General features: G+C 46.4%; 1 protein-coding gene across 27 annotated transcripts in view; it reads right to left on the reverse strand.

Annotated features, from left to right (window-relative positions):
* The window catches only part of CAMTA1 (calmodulin binding transcription activator 1), an 854855-nt gene that overhangs the window by 632507 nt on the left and 200356 nt on the right, over window positions 1-21992 (reverse strand). The gene's annotated exons all lie outside the window — the stretch shown is intronic.

A 21992-nucleotide genomic window follows, 5' to 3' on the forward strand; every position in this document is an offset into this window, starting at 1 on the left:
TACTACCAGGGATAAAAATGCTCATTTCATAATGATAAAGAAGTCATCTACTTAATCAAGAGGACATAAGTCACAAATGTTTAGGCACCAAACAAGAGAGCTTCAACATATATGAAGCAAAAACTGACAGAAATACAAGGAGAAATAGACAAATCCACAATTCTAGTTAGAGATTTCCACACCCTTCCCTTAATAATTGACAACACACGAACACATAAAGACAGTAAGAATGTCGCAGACTTGAACACTATCATCCAACTTGACTCAGTTGACATTTATAGAACATTCCAACAGCAGAATACAAATTCCTTTCAAGTCACACAGAACATTTACCGAGATACATCATATTCTGGCCCATATAAGTCCCCATAAATTTAAATGAATTAAAAGAATTCAGGTCATACAAAGTATGTTCTCTGACCACAATGGTGTAAAATTAGAAATTAATCACAGACACGAATTTGGCAGACATCTTTTTCAAAATGAATGTAGTAGGGACAGGCCCTGTGGCCGAGAAGTTACGTTTGCACACTCTACTTCCGCAGCCCAGGGTTCGCCAGTTCAGATCCTGGGCACAAACACAGCACTGCCCATCAAGCCATGCTGAGGCAGTATCCCACACAGAAGAACTAGAAGTACCTACAACTAGGATATACAATTCTGTATGGGGGGGGGGGGGTTGGGGAGAGAAAAAAAAAGAGGAAGATTGGCAACAGATGTTAGCTCAGGGCCAATCTTTAAAAAAAAAAAAAAAAAAAGAATTGTCTAAAGAAAAGAAAAAGAATTGTCTAAGAAAAAAAATGAATGTAGTAATAAGACTATTACTCCAACTGACCATATTTGCTGCCAATGAAAAAATTTGAGTTTTTAAGTAAAAATTAGAATTTGGGAAAACTTATATTCACCACCATGAACTTCACAGCTTGCAAAACTTAATTTCTGATGACATCCATCAGTAATGATACTAACAAAGGTAACTTTTTGGGGTATTATACAATGAAATATGTCAACATTTGGAAGATGTGTATAACTCAGTAAACCATTATTTTCAAAATGACCAATGTGATTTTATGAAATCATGCCTGGATAGATCTTTTTGAAGATCTATATTAAAAGATAGCCCCCTCCCATTAAAAAAAAGGGATAGACAAATGGATTGTAATATAACAGGTTACAAAAAATTCATTCATAGAGTTTTAGATTCAACCTTGCTACTAATCTCTAAGAAAGTACTACTTGCCAGGTTCTGGTATAATATCAAAAAAAGAATATTCACAATTCTCTGTGAAGACAAAGTAATCCTTTCTTTTCTAATTACATATCTGTGTAAGGCTGCATTTCTTCATATATTTCAAATATCACAACGGATTTAAGGCAGAAACAGATATGGGAATTCAATTATCTTTCATTAAGTCAGACATTAAAGAAATTTGCAAAATTGTAAAACAATGTTACTCTTCTCACTAAATTGTGTTTTGTTTCAGAAAATAGTTACTTTTCATTAAACAATATGCATTTACATGAAATGTTTATTACTGTTATGTTTTAATGAATTAATACCAATTTTAAAAATTTCTAAGTTTTGTTTTCTAATGCAGTAAATATTAAAGCTATATCCCATAAACAAAAGATCTTTGGGGTCCTCAATAACTTTTAAAGTGTAAAGAGGTCCTGAGAACAAAAAGTTCGAGAACCATTGCTCTAAAGAAGTTGAATTGTCAGTCATAGGCTATGCAAAAAAGAAGTATCTCTTGATATTTGCAAAATCACTCGGAGATTCCAAGCTAAGCAACAGACTCTTCAATGCAGATGACTAATAGAGCCCTTGCTTTTATAGTAACGATAATAATGATGATCCTAATAGCAATAAAGGCTCCCATGTATTAAACTCTATGTGCCAGTTGCTATACTCAAACTGAAATCCTTGCTACCTTTAACAACCCTGGAAAATAAATATTATTCACATATTATGGATAAAGAAACCGAGGTTCAGAGAGGTTGCATTAGTTGCCCTAGAAGATGAGGGAGTCAGGATTTGAATCCAGATCCGTCTGATTCCAAACCAGTAACACCTCCCACTTTCAAATTTCTCTGAAACTGTGCCATATTCTTTTTACTCTGCTGTATCTTCCTTCTTAGCACTTGCCTGACCACATGTCACAAAGCATTTGTGTATTGTCTCTCCCTGCTGCATTAGAACATAATTCCATGAGTCCAGAAGAGATGTTTATCTATCCTCCTATATCCCAAGGGCTAAAGCACTATCCAGGACATCATAGCAGATGGCTCAATGAATATTTGCTGAATGGTGAATGAATGAATCATCACCGTAATAGACAATTCTGTAGTCTGTGGCACTCAGAGCTCCAATTGCACTGACATTTGTTTTAGTCATTAATTTTTTAAATAAAAAAGTTCTACAGGGCTTAATTTATGCACCACATATTCATACAATGGATAAGGGAGGGATGGATCTCCCCATTTCACGGAAGAAGAAATCAAGCTCCAGAGCATTGTCTGCTCCAGGTCCTGAGGCTTCAGGAGAAGCTCCTGGCTTCAGGTTAGTGTTCAGTTCCCAGATCTTAGGACACAGGCCTTTATTTAGTTTGGGGGGAAGGTGGGGGGGGGGGGTGCATTCTCAGCTGGACCTAGGAAGTAAGGGGAGGGATTGGGAGCTAGGCACTCAGTCATTGATCTGTCTGGGGTTATTTAAAGTTACTTCAGAATACTTTGAGGGCCAGATCAGAAAGGACAAGAGTGTGTGTTTATTCACCTCCAACAGCCCAAAGACTTACTGAGCATGTGCAGAGTACCATGTGATGCCCTGGCGGAGCAAATGGGCAAGAAGATGATGGACCTCAAAACTGAGGTGGCGGGGGGACACAAAACAGGAAGTTACAATACGAGAGTGCCTCTCTGAGCCCCGTGGGGATGCCAACGGACAAGTGCTGCAGGCAGTCCAGAGCCAGGCTTGGCAGCCAAGGGTTAGGATGATCAGAGGAAGGTCAGGGGAAAGGAGAACCTTGAAAGTAGGACCTGGATTCATGGAGAGGAGCAAGAAGGAAGAGATGTAGGAAATTGAGCTGTAGTTTCAGAGAGCAATCAGGGACCTGACTGGAGAGGAGACCCGCGCCTAGGACAGCCTCTTAAGTCAGAGGAACCAGGGCAATGAGTGTGTGTTTGGCAGTTCACATTGGCTCATGCTGTGATCTCTGGCTGTGGTCCACTCTGACCACCAGCCCTACCCCCCAGAGACTCACCAGCACTAATATCTATGCTCTTGAAGGAATACAACGCAATGCTGACCGTCATTTCACTGCTTGCTGGTCCACATTACACACTTTTCCTCTTCAGCTTCATTTCTGCCATAAACTTGGACCCAGAAAAGTGTCAGGAAGAAAAATGCTAAAGCGTATTTCTGGTTGACACTAAGTACACATCCAGGCCTTACTACTGAAGGGAACAAATAGAAAGTGACCATATCCACCACCAAAAACACCAAGCTGACTGAGTACACTGAAAATATGGGCCCAAGTGAGGGCCCAGATTTAAAGAACAGGTAAAAAAAGTAATCTGGAATATGCTGATCTCTAGGTCATTGATATATAGAACTAAGTTTCAATTCATCCCTTCCCCCAGGTCTGACGGGCCTCCCAGGAGTCATGCTCAGGCTCCAGCCTTAATTGCTGATATTTAAATGCAGCACATGTATTGCTATTGATCCTCAAAACAGCCTTTTAATGCTGACATTCATGATGTTATCATGAACCTCAGCGGCTAGTGAGTGATGTGTGTGTGTATCCAAATTCAAACAGGAAAGGTGGGTTTTGGTTGGTTGGTTGGTTTTTACTTTATCCTCCAAAGGTGAGAAAGAAAATGCTATGGCACTGCCCCCTCTGCTGCTTTCCCATCCACTTCTCCAGCCATCAGAGGCTGGAAACTTCCTGAAGCACAAACTCCAACCACGGCTCAAATGAATCCCAGGAGCAGCAATCCCCCCAAACCCGGCTCTGCCACCTCGTGGAGAGCTACCAGTACAAGGAGAGCCATTGAAGTGGCCAAGAAGAGCTCGTGCCAGAGAAGGGGGACAACTAGGAATTCCCCCTAGCCCTTAATTTCTAGGTCAAAGGTTAGAGAAATGCCCCGCCCCCCTTCCGCCACTCTTGACCCTCCCACCCCCCTACCCCACCTCTATTTTCCTGTTATTGGAAACCACCCATGAAGGTCTCTAAAACCTTTTGAAACTAATTTTATGGTCTTAGCTTATTTCTGAATTCTGGCAAGAGAAGCCACAAGGCAGCAGAAAACCTGGAGCTGCTGTTCTGAGTCCTTTCCCTTCTCCACCTGGCCTCTCACCCCCTCAAAATCCATTTACCTGAACCACACGGCAGCCTGTGCCACATATGTCCACCTAAATATCACAAGAATATGCCACCACCAAACACATCCTTGCAGCCCCTTGCTGTTACGGCTTGTCTCCCTGCTGAGCCTTTGCCACTCGGCTCCCTCCTCACCTGCCTTTGGTCGAATCTTCTCACTCCTCAGGTTTAGCTCAGAAACTCTTCTACAGGAGACCTTCCCAGACCCAGTGCCCTCGTCCACCCCCAGCCTGAAAGTGGGAAAGCAGTGGTCCTCTGCGTGCTGATCAAATCTCTACCACTTCACCAGTCTGGTTCACTGAAATCATCTGTTTGGCTCTCTGCCTTTCCCACTCCCCTGGGAACACCTCGAAGGCAGAGGCAATGTCTTAATTATTTAGGTGTCTCTCCAGTGCCTGGCACAGAGATGTACTCCAATTCCTGATGAACACAGCTATACCCACCCTCCTCAACCACCCCCACGCTGATGAGGCCAGAGGGGCTGAAGAGATGGACCCCAGAAACAGGTGGATACCTGGCAAACCCTACATCCCACAGCTCCCTCCAGCCCCCTGCAGCCCTTTCATTGAAGAGACCCAGCTATTCGCCTGTGCACACTGGAGGTTTGAACGTTCCCTCCTCTCCGCAGCACAACTGCAGGGCCAGGGCCCCCCGGCCTCCAGAGCCAGCTCTCAGGTCCTGCAGCATCGACTCCCACAGGGGAAAGTCATTGCATTCAGATCAGCTGCCACAGCAATAGGTCAGGCTTCCAGAAGCCTCCCCCAAACGCTGATTAATGGGCAGGAGCGGCTCTTGCGCATCTCATTACGCACATAGCTGCAATGAAACCATCTTTGCTTTACAGTTTTGTGCAGGACATAAAAGTGGGAAATATCCCAGCCTTCAGAGGGAACAGGCTATGAATATTGAAGCAGCCCCGGGTTATTAATCCAGCAGCATTAGTCTTAGGGAGTCACCCTAGCACTGACCCCCAGAAGGAAATTTCTCTTGCTGTCCATTTCTCATTTCAAATTATCCATATAGCCACCGTACTTACCACCTGTGAATTATTTGATATTTTGGAGAGGAAAGTAAACAATATAAAAAATCAGCAGAACTTAGGGGATCTATAAATTCTTAGCAAGTTATTTTCGGAGAGAGGAAAGCTGATTCATATGGCACTTTACTTCCCAGGATTAATTTAGTTTGCTTTTTTCTTTTATTAATAGGAGGTAAGCACCCTGGAAAGATCACATTTTCATTCTCCACAGCACCCGTCAAGGGGATCCCGCGCCCACAGCCCATATTTGAAGGTTTATCCCCGAGAGGTATTCCTGGAGCAGACGCTGCCCAGCAGCATGTCAGGTAACAGTACTGCACGAAGCCCCAGGGACAGAGCCACACGAGCACTTCATTTTCAAAGTCCAGCATTACATTGCTAGTGCAAACGGACTGAAGAATCAAGAGTACCGCATTTTCCCTATTAATTTTCTTAGTAAGACATATTAAAATATAGAAAGCAGCCCCTATCCTGAATTTTCCCCATTTTATATTTATCCAAACTAATGATGTCAACTATGCTTGTTTTCCTGGTGGTTTTTAAGACAGCTCCTTATCACTGAGGTTCACTAGTTCCACCATGATGTATCCACATGTGGATTTTCGCTTTTATTTATTCCACTTGGGATTCCACGTTCATTTTCAATAGGAGGGCACATGTCTGTCTTTATTCCTTCAGCCACACTTCTTTCAAATATGCCCCCTCTCATTCTGTCTTCTCCTTCTGAGACTCCCATTAGGTGTGTGTTGGGCCTTCCCGATCCTACGTTCCATGTTGCCTGAGCTGCAGTCTGGATGACCTCCTCAGGGTTATCTTATGGTTTGCTAACTCTTTCTTTAGCAGTGCATCTATTTTTTTGTTTACCCCATTTACTATGAGTTGGTTTTCCTTTTTGGGTTTGGGGGTTTTTTTTAGTTTCAAATCCTACATATTTTTATTTCTAGAATAGCTAATTGATTCTTTTTTAAAACTGCCCTATTATCTCCTATTCAAGTCTTACGGATTTTATTTCTTATTTCATCTCTTCAAACACTTTAAACATATTTGGTCTAATATCCTTCTCAGATTGCTCTGTTCCTGACTCAGGAATACACCTTTCACAGCGTCGGTTGATTATCTCTTGAGATGGTGGATTTTCTTGTTTGCTTTAAAATTTTTGTCTAAGAGCTTATCTACATTGGGAGTCCCCTAATTTTTTTCCACAGGAGTCCCATGGGTGCCCTATGCTGAGGAAGCATCCCCATGGGGCAGTTTTACACTTAACACCTGACAAAGCCCTAAGGGTCCCACTAGTTCTGGACCAAATTTTATGTCAGGTTCTCAGCCCAGGGTTTCTGCCTGCATGGACAGCGCACATTTCCGTCTCCTATCCATATACACTTTAGGCTGGGTAACCCTCTTTCTTGTAGGAAACTCCTTTAATAGCTACAGCTTGTGGGTGGAGGCATACCATGCCCTTGGGCCAATGGACAGAATTTTTCTAGTTTTGCTCCCACTTTCGTGCAGGAGATCTAGTTCTACCTTCCTAGGATCTGTGAAAAACCCAGCCCTTAAGGGGTTTAGTGGGAAAACCCCAGGAGGGTTACTCAGCTTCAGCTCTCCATTTCACCTTTGCTTCTGGCACCTGGAAATCTCCCAGTCTCACCTTTGAATTCAACTGTTTTGGTTGCTGTTAAATCTAATCCAACATTTCTATGGGTTTAGAGTTGGAGGAGCGATTCCCACGTGTGCATAATCTGTCTTAATTGGAATTCGTACTGGAGTTCCACCCCCCCACCAAGGGAATTATACTCTTGCCCAATATTCACCAAGAACACATGAAACCATAGACAAAGCCAGCCCTCCTTCAAATACCTCAGGCATATGGCCAATGAATACCATCGAAACAGATAGAGAAAAGATAATGGGGAAAAAATGTCACCCAGCATTTGAGATGCACTTTTATCTCCAGGATTTCAGAAGTTGCCAAGGCGATTCTGCCTGGATATTCCAAAAACATGGAAACCAAGATCTGACCGAATTTGACTTTTATAAGAGACTGTTGTATGTCACCCTAGACTATTTAGAAAGGCAAAACCAAGATAGAAATCTCACTTCTCATGTCCCCTTGTTGCATAGCCAGCCCACACAATACTGGCCCCACCCAATGCTCATGCCAAGACCATCCTAGGCCTGTCCCAGAGGCCTCTCTCAACAGCCAGCCAGCCAAAGTCTGGGAAGAAGGGATAATAACAGCCCCTCCCCAAGCACAGATGGCACACCGCTAGGAATGGGGAGCAGCAGAGAGGCAAGGGGACGACTGCCCTGAGCAAGAGAAGCAGAGACTGCTTTCTCCTCAAATTCAAACCAAATCTCAAGGGTAGGTGACAGGCCATTTCCAACACTCTCTGCTGAGGGTTCCAAGTGCATTTTTGTCCCAGCCGTGATTGGTGGTGGAAGAGGGGCCACACTCTGGAGATCTGGATGTGATGTAGAATTTTGCCATTGACCAGCTGTGTGGCTTTGGGCAGGTCACTTCACTTCCCCTCTCTGAGTCTCTGGGGACACATGTAAGAGCTATTTCATGGATTTCTCATGCAGACTAAACAACAGTAGTTACTGATGCTGTTAATAACGATCCTAGAGCACCCAAACCCCAGAAATAAATTGCCCCATGCTGCGTCTCAGCCTCCCTCCAGTTTATAGGGAAGCAGAATACAGGCCTTTCTAAAAGCTGGATATGCAAAAACATTTCTTCATTGCTCTCCCACTCCACATGGCTGAGGTTTTTAAAAACAGCTTTACTGAAGTAGAATTGACACATGGTAACTGCATATACTTAGGGTGTACAACTGACTAGTCCCGACATGTCTTCACCTGTGAAACCATCACCAAATCAAGAGAGCAGACGTACCTGTCATCCCCAAATTTCCCTTGTGCCCCTTTGTCATCCCTCCCTACTGCCCCTGCCCAGTCTGTCCAACAGGTGGGGTTTGATTATAATAAAAAATCTGAGAAGAAAGAAGGAGAGAGAGAGGTAGAAAGGGAGAGAGGGAGAGAGAGACCCAGGAGAGTGAGGAAGCTGGAGAACATGAGTTTGATGGCCACAGTAATGCTGGAGAACAGAGGGAAAACAGAGAGAGAGGATGCACACACAGGGAACAGAGAGACAGGGAGAAGCTAGGACAGGAACACACATCTGTCCTCTTCCCCTGGGGACTGGAGGAGGCACCCACTGCTTCCGGTGGCTGAGACGCCCACTCAGGTGCAGGCTACGCAGCTCAGCAGGGACCCCGTGCATCACGCTCCATCACACTGCCCCATTGTTCACTGTCAAGGCCCTGTTAGAGCACAGTTCATCACGGCCACATTCAGAAACTACCCATGTAAATGTGGAATGATTCCTCTTGGCAACAGCTTGATTGTCCTGAAGGGGGTTTTTCAAAGCATCTCTGATACCGTCATCTGGTCTGTGTCAGCCACAAAGGGCTCATCATCTAGGCAAGTTCATGGACTTACTCCTCGGCCGGAGCACAGAGAAGTTGGTTAAGAGCAGGGAATGAGCATGCTCAGGTGGCCCACACCTCTGCAGGATGTAAAAACCATGACCTGAGCCTGGATTCCAAGAGGCTGCCCCAGGCCGGGTGGGGGTTGCCTGGCTGCCCAGAGCAGCAGATCCACCTGGCTCTGTTCAACAGCCTGTGAGAGGGAGCCCTGAGCTCAAGTCCCTACAGAAGAGGATGTCCTGGCTGCCTCCTGCTGCCTTGAGTCAGCCACAGTCTGTCCCCAGCCCTCATGTCTGGCCATGATCATCAGGCTGCCTCATGTCATGGCTCAAGGCCAAGCCCACAGCGTGCAGCCCCAACCACTGTGACAGAAGCAGGAAGCACATCCTGGGAGCCCTCAGAGGGTCCTAACCCCTAAGCCTTGGGCATCGGGTGATAGGAAATTATTTCTTTATCTACTTATTTATTTATTGCCTGTATATGTTTGTAATATATTCTTAACCCTGATTGGCTCCTGCTTATAGAATGAATTACTTCAGAACTCAGAACAGAATGGTCTATTATAAAAGACGGAACGTTTTTCAGGGGATCTATCACAATACGCACGTGCCATCACGGCTCTTCTGGAAAAGCAGGCAACCCGTCATGTCAACCCCCAAAGAGTCCTCTGAATGAGAGACCATCAATGCCTGCCACTCTGGGATTTGAGCCAAAATTGTTTCTGGAATCACAAACCCCATACTCAGGCAAGAGGAAGAAAGGGAGCGTTGACTTTCAAGACTGTATCGCCAAACAACGTTTCCACTGGAGCTGGAGTTAGCAAGGGTCCAGGTGGAACAGAGCCAGCAGTGTGGGGGTCAGCAAGTCACAGTGCCTGGACACAGCAGAATAGGGTTTCTCCAGGAAGTAGTTTGGTTTCCGGGTCAAAGACAAAGGGCTCACAGTTCTACATCCTTGTTTTCTATATTGATGAAAATTTTTACTGTGTTTACTCAGTAGCAGAACAAACAGACTCTGGCTTATGGTTTTATCATTTATGTTGCTGATTTCTTGTACTCTGGTGGTCCTACAGCATCTCTGACAGCAAAACATCATCCCCTCTGGGAAGCCGAGAGGGTATCCACTGCATGATCCAGAGTTCTGCTGAGAGGGGCTCCCCTCTAGCTCTTCACTCCTCATTTTGGGGCACTGTCACTGCTGTCCACCACCAGGAGCTTCCCTGGCCTGATCTGGTGCCCTGGCTCTGTTATCTGTGCTCAGCATCAGGGAAGCAGCCTGGGGACCCAGAAAAGAAGGTGCTGGCGACAAGAAAAGACTGTCCCTCTTGGCATCAGCATGTCTGTTCCAACTCTGGCTCCATGGACTGCCATCCTGGCTAGAGGGCCCAGGCAGGCAGAGCAGATGCCTGCACGCCTGGTGGTGAGGTGGACCTGGCCCGAGAGTGGAGTGGAGGCTCAGGTCCTGCAATGCCTCAGACTGGGCAGGGAAAGGATGGGCATTAAAACCAAGAAATACCTCCAAAAATGGTTTTGACCTCAAGGATGGGAAACAAGTCTTCCCTCCCATATACACCCTCTGTGATTATGATGGCTATGTGGCTAGAAGGAGGGCAGAGTCTACTTTTTGTTATTGAGGTCGCATCGTTAGCTATTGGAAAGACATCTATGAAAGCAGCCTTTTCTCAGAGAGTTTCCTTTTGCTAGTCTAGTGTAATTGGCAGCATAAATTTGGTGGGGAGAGAGGGGGTGTTGGAAGGATAGAGATGTTTGTAAGATTACCATGGAGTTCTCCAGATGGAGAAAAGAGAGTCCTACATGAATCTCATCCCTACTGTTCTTCCTGGGATAAGGATAATAATAAAATGCTGCCCCTCCTCAGGGCAAGCCCACTGGGACAGAAAACATCTGCACTCCTTACACCAAAAGCACAGTTAACCACTGGCAGATCCAACACATTCCTGCTGTGCCTTCAGCTGGGTCTTATTCATTGTCTCCACGACTTCCTTCTCATTAAACCCATTTGAGACCATAAAAAAGTTTGCTCAATGGAGCGGCTTTCTGATGTAGGAGTCAAGAGATGAGTCCGAACCCTCCGCCTGCATGATGTGGACAAGTCTCTTGAGCCCTTGGAGCCCAAGAAATCCAGATAATGTTCAATGCGGAGACTAGAACCACTCGAGGGTGGAGCAAAGGCATCCTCTACAAAGGATGCTCCCGAGACTGTCTCAGAAATCCAGGCCCAGAGGAGCAAGAACAGACATTCACATGAAGAACCTACTTGCATCCAGTTCCACATCAAATCTCTTTGGAGAAAAAGTAACTGCTGGGAGCCTCCACCCTGCTCCTCTCCTGGGGGCAAAGTGAGGGGTGCACCGAGAGCAGGGGCCAGGCTCAGGCACCAACCACGCTAACCCAAGCTTCTGGGGCACCTGGACACCCAGTCCTCAAGAGGCTCATGTGCAGGTCGCCAGCCTGAATCTGGTGATCCCAGGAAAGGAAGTGGAAGAAAAGACAATGATCCATAAAAATTAGACGGGGCCATGATACACAGACCTGCTCTTTTCCTATCCTCTCTCCATTTAAAGAATAGAGACATCGTACAGTATTTCCAAATCCTACAAACACTAAAACTCTCAAGTTCAAACTGACACATAGCAGGCACCTAATAAATACTTGCTAAATGAATTTATGCACTAATAGCAAGGAATTTATGTTTTACAAAGAACGAAAGCTACTTCATTATAAAATCCTCCTCGTTTGTTTGCACATCTGCATAAGTGTGTGAGTTAAGGTCACCTAGTCACAAAATCACATTGTTTCAAGCTTGAAGAGATCATAGAAATCATCTGTTTCAGCTTCATCACTTAACAGATGTGCACAAAATAAGGTAAAGAAAATAAAGACCAGAGAGGGAAGCAACCTAAACATCACACAGCTAGACCAGCAGTCAGACCACAGCCTGCTGTCTCAGCTTCCAGGCTGAGCCCATTTCATGCTGTTGCTGTGCCTACCTCCCTGGGGTCGAGAGGAGTGAAACAGCTCAGACTCAGGCCTACGCAGGGCTGTCCTGGAGTGTGGCATTTTTCTTCTACAGCCGATTGCTGAGGACTACGGACAGCGGGACTTAAGAAATTGGAAGGATGAACACAGATGCTCTGACATAGCCCAAGAGATGCTTACCCAAAAAAAGAGATCAGAATGTGGGTACATACGTAGAAAGAAATCCCTGTTATCAATTTACCCTGACTTCTTTTCTTCTGTCTCCCCTAACTAACAGAATGCATGGGGAAATAAGTTGTTTTTAATTCAAGAAATTGAAGGTTATGTTTATTAGAGAATTTTTTTTTTTTGAGGAAGATTAGCCCCGAGCTAACTACTGCCAATCCTCCTCTTTTTGCTGAGGAAGACTGGCCCTGAGCTAACATCCGTGCCCATCTTCCTCTACTTTATATGTGGGCCGCTGCCACAGCATGGCTTGCTGAGCGGTGCCACATCCGCACCTGGGCTCCGAATCGGCGAACCCCGGGCCACCAAAGCGGAACATGCACACTTAACCGCTGCACCACCAGGCCGGCCCCTATTAGAGAATTTTTTAGGATAGCAGAAATACCAAAGTTCTGTAAAATTAATTTCACTTTTACGTCACTCACTGCGTTCATTCCTTCATTCCTCCGACAGCCGAGTGCCCTCTATTTGCACAGCGTTTAGAAGGTTATAAAAATGAACCAGACACTGACCCTGCCCTTCTGCTATAGCAACATAGGACACACACAAAAGAAGGTAAAATTCACCAGGAGAAGGCACTAAAAAAGCACGAGGGCATGGACTTGTACCCAGCAACAAAAAGGAACCAATTATTGACACACGTGACTTGGATGAACTCAGAGGCATTCAGCTGAGTGAAGAAACCAACCTCAATACGACATTCTCAAAAAGACGAGACCACATGATGGAGCCACTAGGGGACTGCGGTGGTCAGGCGGGGGCAGGATGGGGTACGAAGGGCAGCACCACGGAGCATTTGGCTGATGGAGCTGCTTTGTACGCTGATTGTGGTGGTTACACGTGTTAAAGTTCATAGAACCACACCCCCCAAAAAAGCCAATTTTACAGTATGATAATTTAAAAAATAAAATTGGGGGCCAGCCCCATGGCCAAGTGGTTAAGTTCGTGGGCTCTGCTTTGGCGGCCCAGAGTTTTGCTGGTTCGGATCCTGGGCGCGGACACGGCACCAGTCGTCAGGCCACGTTGAAATAGCATCCCACATACCACAACTAGAAGGACCCACAACTAAAATATACAACTACATACTGGGGGGATTTGGGGATAAAAAGCAAAAAAACCCCACAAAGATTGGCAACAGTTGTTAGTTCAGGTGCCAATCTTTAAAAAGATGAAAAAAATAAAAAATAATAAAATTGAAAAAATGTAGCACTATGTGCATTCAGAGGAAAGGCAAGCTAGGTCTAGCTGCGGTGCCATCGGAAGACAGCTGATCAGGCTGCAGGGTGGGAGACGGGAGCAGGGGAACATCTCGGGCAAAGAGAAGAAGCCGAGCAAAGACGCCGCGGTGGGAAGGCGTTGCCGACATGCCAGAAGGGGGTGGCTCTGGCAGGCCGAGGCAGGGAATGCAGGGGGAGGAACAGGGAGCTGCGGCAGCAAATCATTAGCCACTCGTTTAACTGTCTCCACACCGTCCAACGGGACGTCATTGTGTCGCGTGGACCGGGCAGCTCACTGGAACAGGAGATGAGAGCCTCTCTGAAGATTAGAAATCTTGAGAACTCCAAGGTGCTGGTCCTGCTCACAAAAACCAATGTGGCACTAGGAATGGAAACTTCCCCATTCCTGGCATCTGTTCTGAGAGGGAATTCTGTCCTATAACTTTCAAAATGTCTTGACTTGGAATAAGAGGATCAGAGACTATGAGAGCTGGAAGAAAATTTACACATCATTTAGCTTGTGCTTGTTGAGTCAGGGAGCCTTTAAGAACCTGAAATAAAAGCTCCCTACTCTTTCTCCAGAAAAAGACACAGAGAGACCCAGTTCTGCAAAAAATTTTCAGAGATTCCTAAACTCCTTGACACTCACCCTGGATACACTGTCACCAGTCTGGCTGTCAGACTGTCCACAGGTCCCAGATTAAGATTCCCAGACACAATCCCCAAAGGCCTGGACTCCCCCAGGTCACAGATCTCACGTAGAATGTGTCATCTCCAGCACAGCCCACCTGGCCCAGCCCCATCTGTGACGAGGAGCCTGGATGTGGCACCAAAGAAAAGATGGTTCCTCTTTGGAACTGAGTCAAATGTTGAGTTACTAGAAATAATTCAAGGCTGGGTGGCAAGGGACAGAGCTGGCATACTGTCTTGCGGCACTAAAATGGCAGTTCAGATATTTCTACCTGCAGCTGAGTTGGGCTTTAGTTACAGAAGGGCCTGTCCCTGCAGCCACCGGCTCTGTCACTGCAGTGTGTAATGGGGCAAGCGGCACAGGGAGCAAAGATGAGCTCACACTTCTAGAGGGCGTTGGGATTCCCGGGAAAAGGAGCCTGTCTCCAGCTTGTTCACAGTTGACTGAATCTCCAACCCCCTCAGGCCTCCTGGGCTATTTATAGCCTCACACCGAAAACACAAACTGTTGTTTGCAGCTTTTCCAAGGCCTAGCCCAAGGCTCTGCTTCGATTCGGATTTCCATATGTGCAGACATGGAGCAAGTAATGGGACTGCCTTCTGATGCGGTTTCAACCAGCGCTGGACGTGGTCACCCCAGAACATGAGCGCCTGGGAGCGAAGCCTGGGCCTCGCCTTTCCCACGCCACCAGGGCCAAGGGCGCTGGCCCCCAGAGCGTCCCGGGAGCCCAGCTGCCCTGATCACATGCTGCCCCCAGCAGGCCGGCCCCTCCGTGGAGTGGCCCCAGAGAACCCACGAGATGGGCAGGCTCCTCCTCCCACGCGGACGGGTCTATTTTAAGAGCTGTATTTTTAGGACGAGCAAATGCGCTGGGTTTCTATATTGCAAGATCACAGCCTCTCGTGGCAGCTGCACTGCCAGGCCTCCTTGGCTCCAACTTCGGAGGATGCTTTCAGCCAGCTGTTTGTGGCTTGGGCTTTAAAAGGAGGAGTCGAGGAGGGCAGCGTTATGGGGTGGTTTGGGGCCTGGAACAGTAGAGGCAAGAGATGAAGGAAAATTCTGCCAGCTCCTGGAAGCTGAGAATTGCAAAGGCATCCTCATCCTCACTGCCAGGAACATATGAAGAACCAACAGACTGTAAAGGGCCCTATCCACACCGGGGAGGCAGTGAGCTGGGTACCCCAAAGTTCAACTCCTGGTTCCATCCTGACTACCTCTGTGACCTGCAGCCGGGAGCAGAACAGCTCTGAGCCTTGCTCACTTGCACACTGAGTGAGCACAGCCAGGCCTACCTTATGGGGCCATTGTGAATGAGTGAGATGGAGCATGGAAACCCTTTCATCCTGATGACTTACCTGAGGGGTAGGTATTCTGCTTGCATCCTTGTGATGCCTTCAGAATCGTTCCATTGTGGGAAAGAGCACAGGGTCCCCAGGAAGCCTTCCTCTTGGCTCTCTCCTCCACGGCACACTCAGGCCGGTGACTAGCTGAGAGGCAGCCCTAGTTGTGGCCCTCCTTTCGCCGTCCCCATCCATCAGCCAGGCCCTCCCCATCCATCACCTAACACCACATCTGCCTCGAGTCTCTCCCCAGCCCAGTCCATCCTACACAACACCACCTAGGTGAGCATTCTAGAACACAAATCAGAGGATGTCACTCCTCTGCTCAGAGGCTTTCTGTCTCCCAGGATAAAACGCAACTTCTTTAAGCCTCTCAGGCAAACCAGGCTCATTCAAAACCTTATCCAACTCAACAACAACAAAAACAACTCGATCCAAAAATGGGCAAAAGACTTGAATAGACATTTCTCCAAAGAAGATATGCAAATGGCCAACAGCACATGAAAAGATGCTCAACATCACTAGCTGTCAAGAAAACAATGAGATACCACTTCCCACATATTAGGATGGCTATTATCAAAACAAACAAACAAAAAAAACAACAGGAAATAAGTGTTGGTGAGAATGTGAAGTAATTGGAACCCCTGTGCATTGCTGGTAGGAATGTAAAATGGTGCAGCCACTATGGAAAACAGTATGACTGTTCCTCGAAAAATTAAGCAGAATTACAATATGATCCAGCAATCCCACTTCTGGGTATAGACCCAAAAGAACTGAAAGCAGGGACTCAGACAGATATTTGCAGAACAATGTTCAGAGCAGCATTAATCACAATAGCCAAAAGGTGGAAACAACTCAAATTGTCCATTGAGGGATGAATGGATAAACAAAAGGTGATGTATCCATACAATGGAATACTATTCAGCCTTAAAAAGGAAGGAAATTCTCATACACGAACCTTGAGGACATTATGCTAAGTGAAACAGGCCAGACAAAAAAAAAAAAAAATATATATATATATACACACACACATATAATATACACTATATACTATATTTGATATACTATATTCTATATTTATATAGTATATACTATAAATATATATACTATATATAAATATAAATGTATAAATATAAATATATACTATATTTAGTATATAGTGTGTGTACATATATATATATATATATATATATATAGTGGAATCATACCAGATATATATATATACAGTCAAATCCTAGAGATCCTAGGATAGTCAAATCCAAAGAGAAAGAAAGTAGAAGGGTGGTTATCAGGGACTGGGGAAGGGGAAATGGGGAGTTAGTGTTGAATGGGGATAGAGTTTCAGTTTGGAGTAATAAAAAAGTTCTAGAGATGGATGATGGTGTGATGGGAGCACAGCAATGTGAATGTACTTAATGCCACTGAACTGCACACTCAAAAATGGTTAAAATGGTAGATTTTATGTTGTGTACATTTCACCACAATTTTGAAAAAAGACAACCTCATTCAAGGCTGCATTTCCAATCTCACCCCAAAACTGGGGTCTCCAGGAACCACCAAAATGCCTGCTGGGGTCCGGAAACACACCGTGTAGTATCTCATTTCTGTGCCTTTGCTCAGATGCTCACTCTGCCAGGTGGGGGAGAGGAAGGACTTCCACTCAGCAGTTCAACAGATTCATTCAAATATTTATCAAGCACCTGATATGTGGAAGCCCGTGATCTAGGTGCTGGGGACACTGATGAGAAGAGAAACACTAATCCCTATGCCCATGGAACTTCCATTCTAAAGGAGAGAAAGAAAATAAACAGGGTAAGTGAGTAAACCAGCATCACCTGTGGCTTATAAGATAGTGATAGTGCAAGGGAGAAAAACAGAACATGGGGAGAGATAGGAAGTGTCTGAAGGGAGGTGTTAAAACTGTCACTGGTGGCCTGGAAAGGGCTCACTAGAGAGGTGAAACTGGGGGAGGAACAAATAATAATGGCTCACATGGAGGAAGGAAGTACCTATTCCGAGTCTGGTCCCATCCCATGAGCCTTCCATGCATCATCTCACGGACTCTTAGGCCATATTTTCTCCGTTTTGCAGATAATGAAACAGGGTCTTGTGTTAAGCAACTAAACAATGCAAGATGAGGGGAAGAGCATTTCCAGAAGATGGAAAAGAAAGGGTGGCAAATGAAAATAGCCACACTCAGCGACCCCAATGCAGGAAGAGTGAGCTCAAGGCCAGCACGGCTGGAGCAGAGGGCAGGAGGGGGACTAAACAGGAATGGAGGCCAAGAGAGGCAAGTGGAGGATTGAGAGGACCCACGGGCCTGGAGATCGGTAGAAGGACTTTGCCCCTTCCTCTTGGTGATATGGGATTCATTGGAGGTTCCGAGCACAGAGTGACCTTGATCTTGGTAGAATCAATCTGGCTGCCAGGTTGACAAAAGACTGAAGAAGGACAAAGGAAGAAGCATGGAAAGCAGGTAGGAGGTGGCTACAACTACTAAAGTGACAGATGCTGGTCATGTGGGCGTGTTGAAAGGTGGTGAGATGCAAGACACATTTTGAAGGTGGAGCCAACTGACAGGGTTTGTTGATGGATTGGACATGTGGAGACGGAGGAAGGGGTACTCAAAGATGATCCCAAGGTTTTTGGCCTGAGACACCAGAAGGATGAAGTTGACACTAACTGAGATGGGAAGGAGAGTCAGGAGATCAGATCTGGGGAGAAATAAAAGAAAAGCTGGGTTTTGGACTGTTGACAAGTGAAGGCATCAGAGAAGCTGTTGGATGGGCTAGTCTTGAGTTCACGAGAGAAGTTCAGGCCACAGACACCTAGTTGGAGGACGTATTTAGAGGCTTGAGCCCGAGTGTGAGTGGTAAATAGAGGAAATCCAAGGACAGATCCAGGAGCACTACAAGATTTAGAGTTGGGGGGAAGAGGAGAAGCTGGCAAAGGAAACTGAGAGAGAAGGAACCCCAAGAGGTGAGAGGAAAGCTGAGGAAGTCCATGTGACAACCAGGGCGGCAGCAGAAGAAAGCATCGCAAGGAGGAGGGGCCCAGCACTGCAGGCAATAAGGAGATGACTAAGAAGTGACCATGGGATCAACAATACACAGGTCACAAGTGACCTGGAGAACGCACTGTGGGTGGCATGCTGGGGTGAGAGTCAAAGTGTGGCACACTCACAGGAGAACAGATCAGTTGGCACTATAGGGACTGGCAACTCTTTCCCAGAGTCTTACCACAAAGGAGGAGAGAAACGGGCAGTAGCTGGAGGGAAGTGAGGTCAAGAGAGGGGTCGTTTTTAATAGATGATTTTTATTTCGTCCTTTTACAACTTTCTAAACTTTCCAAATTTCTGTATATTACTTTAAAAAACATTTTTATGGTGATAAAATATCCATAACATACAATTTACTGTCTTAACCATTTTTTAAGTGTACAGTCAGTGGTAGTAAGTACATTCACATTGCTGTGCAACTATCACCACCATCCATCTCCAGAACTTTTTATCTTCCCCAACTGGAACTCTGCCCCTGCTAAGCAACTCCCATTCTCCCCTCTCTCCAGCCCCCAGCAACCACCATTCTACTTTCTGCCTCTAGGATTCTGACTACTCTAAGTAGCTCAAGGAAGTGGAATCAAACAGTATTTGTCTTTGTGACTGGCTTATTTCACTTAGCATCACATCCTCAAGGTTCATCCATGTTGTAGTATGTATCAGAATTTCCTTCCTTTTTAAGGCTGAATAATATTCCATTGTATGGATCTACCACATTTGTTTATTCATGCATCCGTGGATGGACACTTGGCTTGTTTCCACCTTTTGGCTATTGTGAATAATGCTGCTGTGAACACTGGTGTACAAAAACCTCTTCGAGACCCTGCTTTCAGATCTTTTGGGTATATACCCAGAAGTGGAATTGCAGGATCATATGGTAATTCTATTTTTAATTTTTTGAGGAACAGTCATACTGTTTTCCACAGCAGCTGCACCATTTTACATTCCCACCAACAGTGCACAAGGGTTCCAATTTTTCCACATCGAGAGGGATATTTTTAAGAGGGAAGAAATCATAGCATGTTTGTATGCTGATGGGAAGATCCAGGAAAGAGAGAAAAATAGATGCTTGGGAAGGCAGGAGTCCAAGATCAAGAACAGCAGTGGAGGACAGAGCCAGGGCCTCCTGGAAACTGCAAAGAAGGTTGTTCCCGGGCACAGGTGCGGGAGCTAGCAGGTTTGGAGCCCGAGGAAGTTCTCTGTTGATGATCTCTGCTTAGCAAGGTCATCAGCCAAAAGAAAGCAGAAGTGCTGGGGATTTGAGGAGAGGGAGAAGTACGTAAAAGTTGCCTTGGAGAGTGGGAGGAGAGGACAGGGGACCACAGGGAGCCGGCTGGGCAGCATCACTGGACTGTGGAGGCAGCACAGTGACAGCGACCTCTCCAGCCGTGCTCAGCTGCAAGTGTACAAGTGAGAAGCAAGATGAGAGCTGATTTAACCAGGGCTGTGGTTTTACCAAGTGAGTACGATGAACTGAGAAAGGAACCAGAGTCAGAAAGAGCATGATAAGTGGCATTTAATCAAGGAGGGAGGGAAGTGAGAAACAAGGAGTGAGGTTGGGAAGAGGCCCCTCGTGGCATCAATGGTTGTAGTCCCAGGAGTGTCAGGGAACTTGGAGGAGGGAGCCAGAGAGATGGGACGTGGTATTTGGAGAGTGGACTGTTTGCAAACTCAGAATTAGCAGGATATGTGACTACTGGTAGGGACAGTAGGTAGGGATATATTAATGAGTGTCTCCACCTGCCAGCCTCTGAGTGACAGGACGGATGGCACCTCCCACCTCACAGAGCTTACATTCCAGTGGGGAAATGGACCAAAAAGGAAAAGAATGAAAAAATAAAATAGCTACAAACTGCAATAAATGTCATGAAGGAAATAAACTATGAGATAGAGAACTGGGAGGGGCGTATTTAAATAGAGAGCTTAGGGGTGGTCTCTTGAAGAGGTGATGTTCCAGCTGAGACCTGAATGATGAGAAGGGACCAACTTGTGTGTACAGTATTGAGGGAAGGTCCAGGTATCTGCAGAATAGAGAGCAATGGGGAAAGGGGCCAGAGATGGTGCTAGAAAGATGGGAAGGGGCCTTCAGGCCATCATGAGAGGTCCAGAAGCTTATTCTGAGGGCAGTGGGAGTATCTGAAGAGTTTTCATAGCAAAATAACAGAATCCAAACTGAAATATCTAATCATCGATTCAACCACAACATTAGTAAGAACAGCCACAAAGTGCGCAGCAGCTTCTCTCTGAAGTGATGGGGCCAAGACAGAAATTAGTAAAGAGAGCTCCCACACACAACAGGGGCTGCCACACCAGGAGGCGTCTGCAAGGACAGCTGTTGGGATGTTTGGGACTAGAATTTTTGCCCCAAGAATCAGGACTGGACAGCAGAAGCCGTCCTCTGCCAGCACTGCACTTGGGCCCAGACATCCATAAGGCATCGAGCCCAGCCACCAACCAGGTCACAGGTGCCACAAGAGCTCTGTCCACTGCTTGCTCCACCCACAAGGGTCCTGCTGAAATGGAAGGGAAGGTGATTGGGAGGCTGAGTATAAGAAGCTGTTAGCAAGAAATCTGACTACTTGGAAATGTGCAAAAAGGAAGGCTGGTGGGTGTGGAAGTGGGGAATAAATCACAACAGCTAGCACATAAAGAGCATCTATTCCAAGCCAGGTCCTCCTCTATGAGCCTTCCATGCATTATCTTGTGGACTCTTGGGCCAAGTATATTTTCCATTTTACAGATAATAAAATGGCGACTCACACCACACAGCTGGCAAGCAGTAGAGTGGAGATTTGAACTCGGGTCTTTCTGGTTCCAAAGTCCATTTGCCAAACAGTTGAGCTAACAAAAATCAGGAAGCAGTCAGGCTGTTTTCAGAAAAGGTCTCCTGGCACCCTCCAGCTGACCCAACCTGGGAGTGTCCAGAGAAGGCTCCTGGAGGAGGTGACACCTGAGCCCACATCCATGGTTGCCAAGTACAGCCGAGCCTGGGCAGCGTGGGGGTGAGAGCTGAGAGGCCTGAGCTCTGGATGCAAAATAAGGAGCACAGTCAGGGAGCCAGACGGGGCCTTAATTCTCGCACTCTCTGCAGCATCTTCAGTCAAGTCCTCCCCCTTCCCTGGGCTTCAGCTTTCTGAAGATCCAGGGAGCCCTCCCAGGGGCAACGCCTGGCAAGCCCATGGTTCGTGGTTATACCTGAGGACATCCGCCCTGGGGACAAGTCCAAAGGAGGCAGAAGTCTCAGATCCCACCCAGCGCTTGAACTCAGCCACGGGACAGGCCTCTTCTCTGTCCACACTGGCCCAGTCCCTGGACATCTCCAAACACCTCCAAGGGACAGTGCTCTCGAATCCGCAACTGAGGCCAGAGGCCTGCTCCTCAAGAGGGAGCTCCGTGAGGAAAGTGGGCTGGAGCCCCAGAGTGAGGACATCGGGGAGAAGAGACCCCCTGATGCAGAGGTAGAGCCTGGACCCAGGGGCTCTGGGAGAGAAGCAGACCCAAACCTGCAGCCGCATCACTCAGAGGGTGCTCAGAAGCTCTGCACCAACCAGCTGATCGG

The sequence above is a fragment of the Equus asinus genome, chromosome 5 (genome assembly GCF_041296235.1).
Source record: "Equus asinus isolate D_3611 breed Donkey chromosome 5, EquAss-T2T_v2, whole genome shotgun sequence".
Classification (NCBI taxonomy): domain Eukaryota; kingdom Metazoa; phylum Chordata; class Mammalia; order Perissodactyla; family Equidae; genus Equus; species Equus asinus.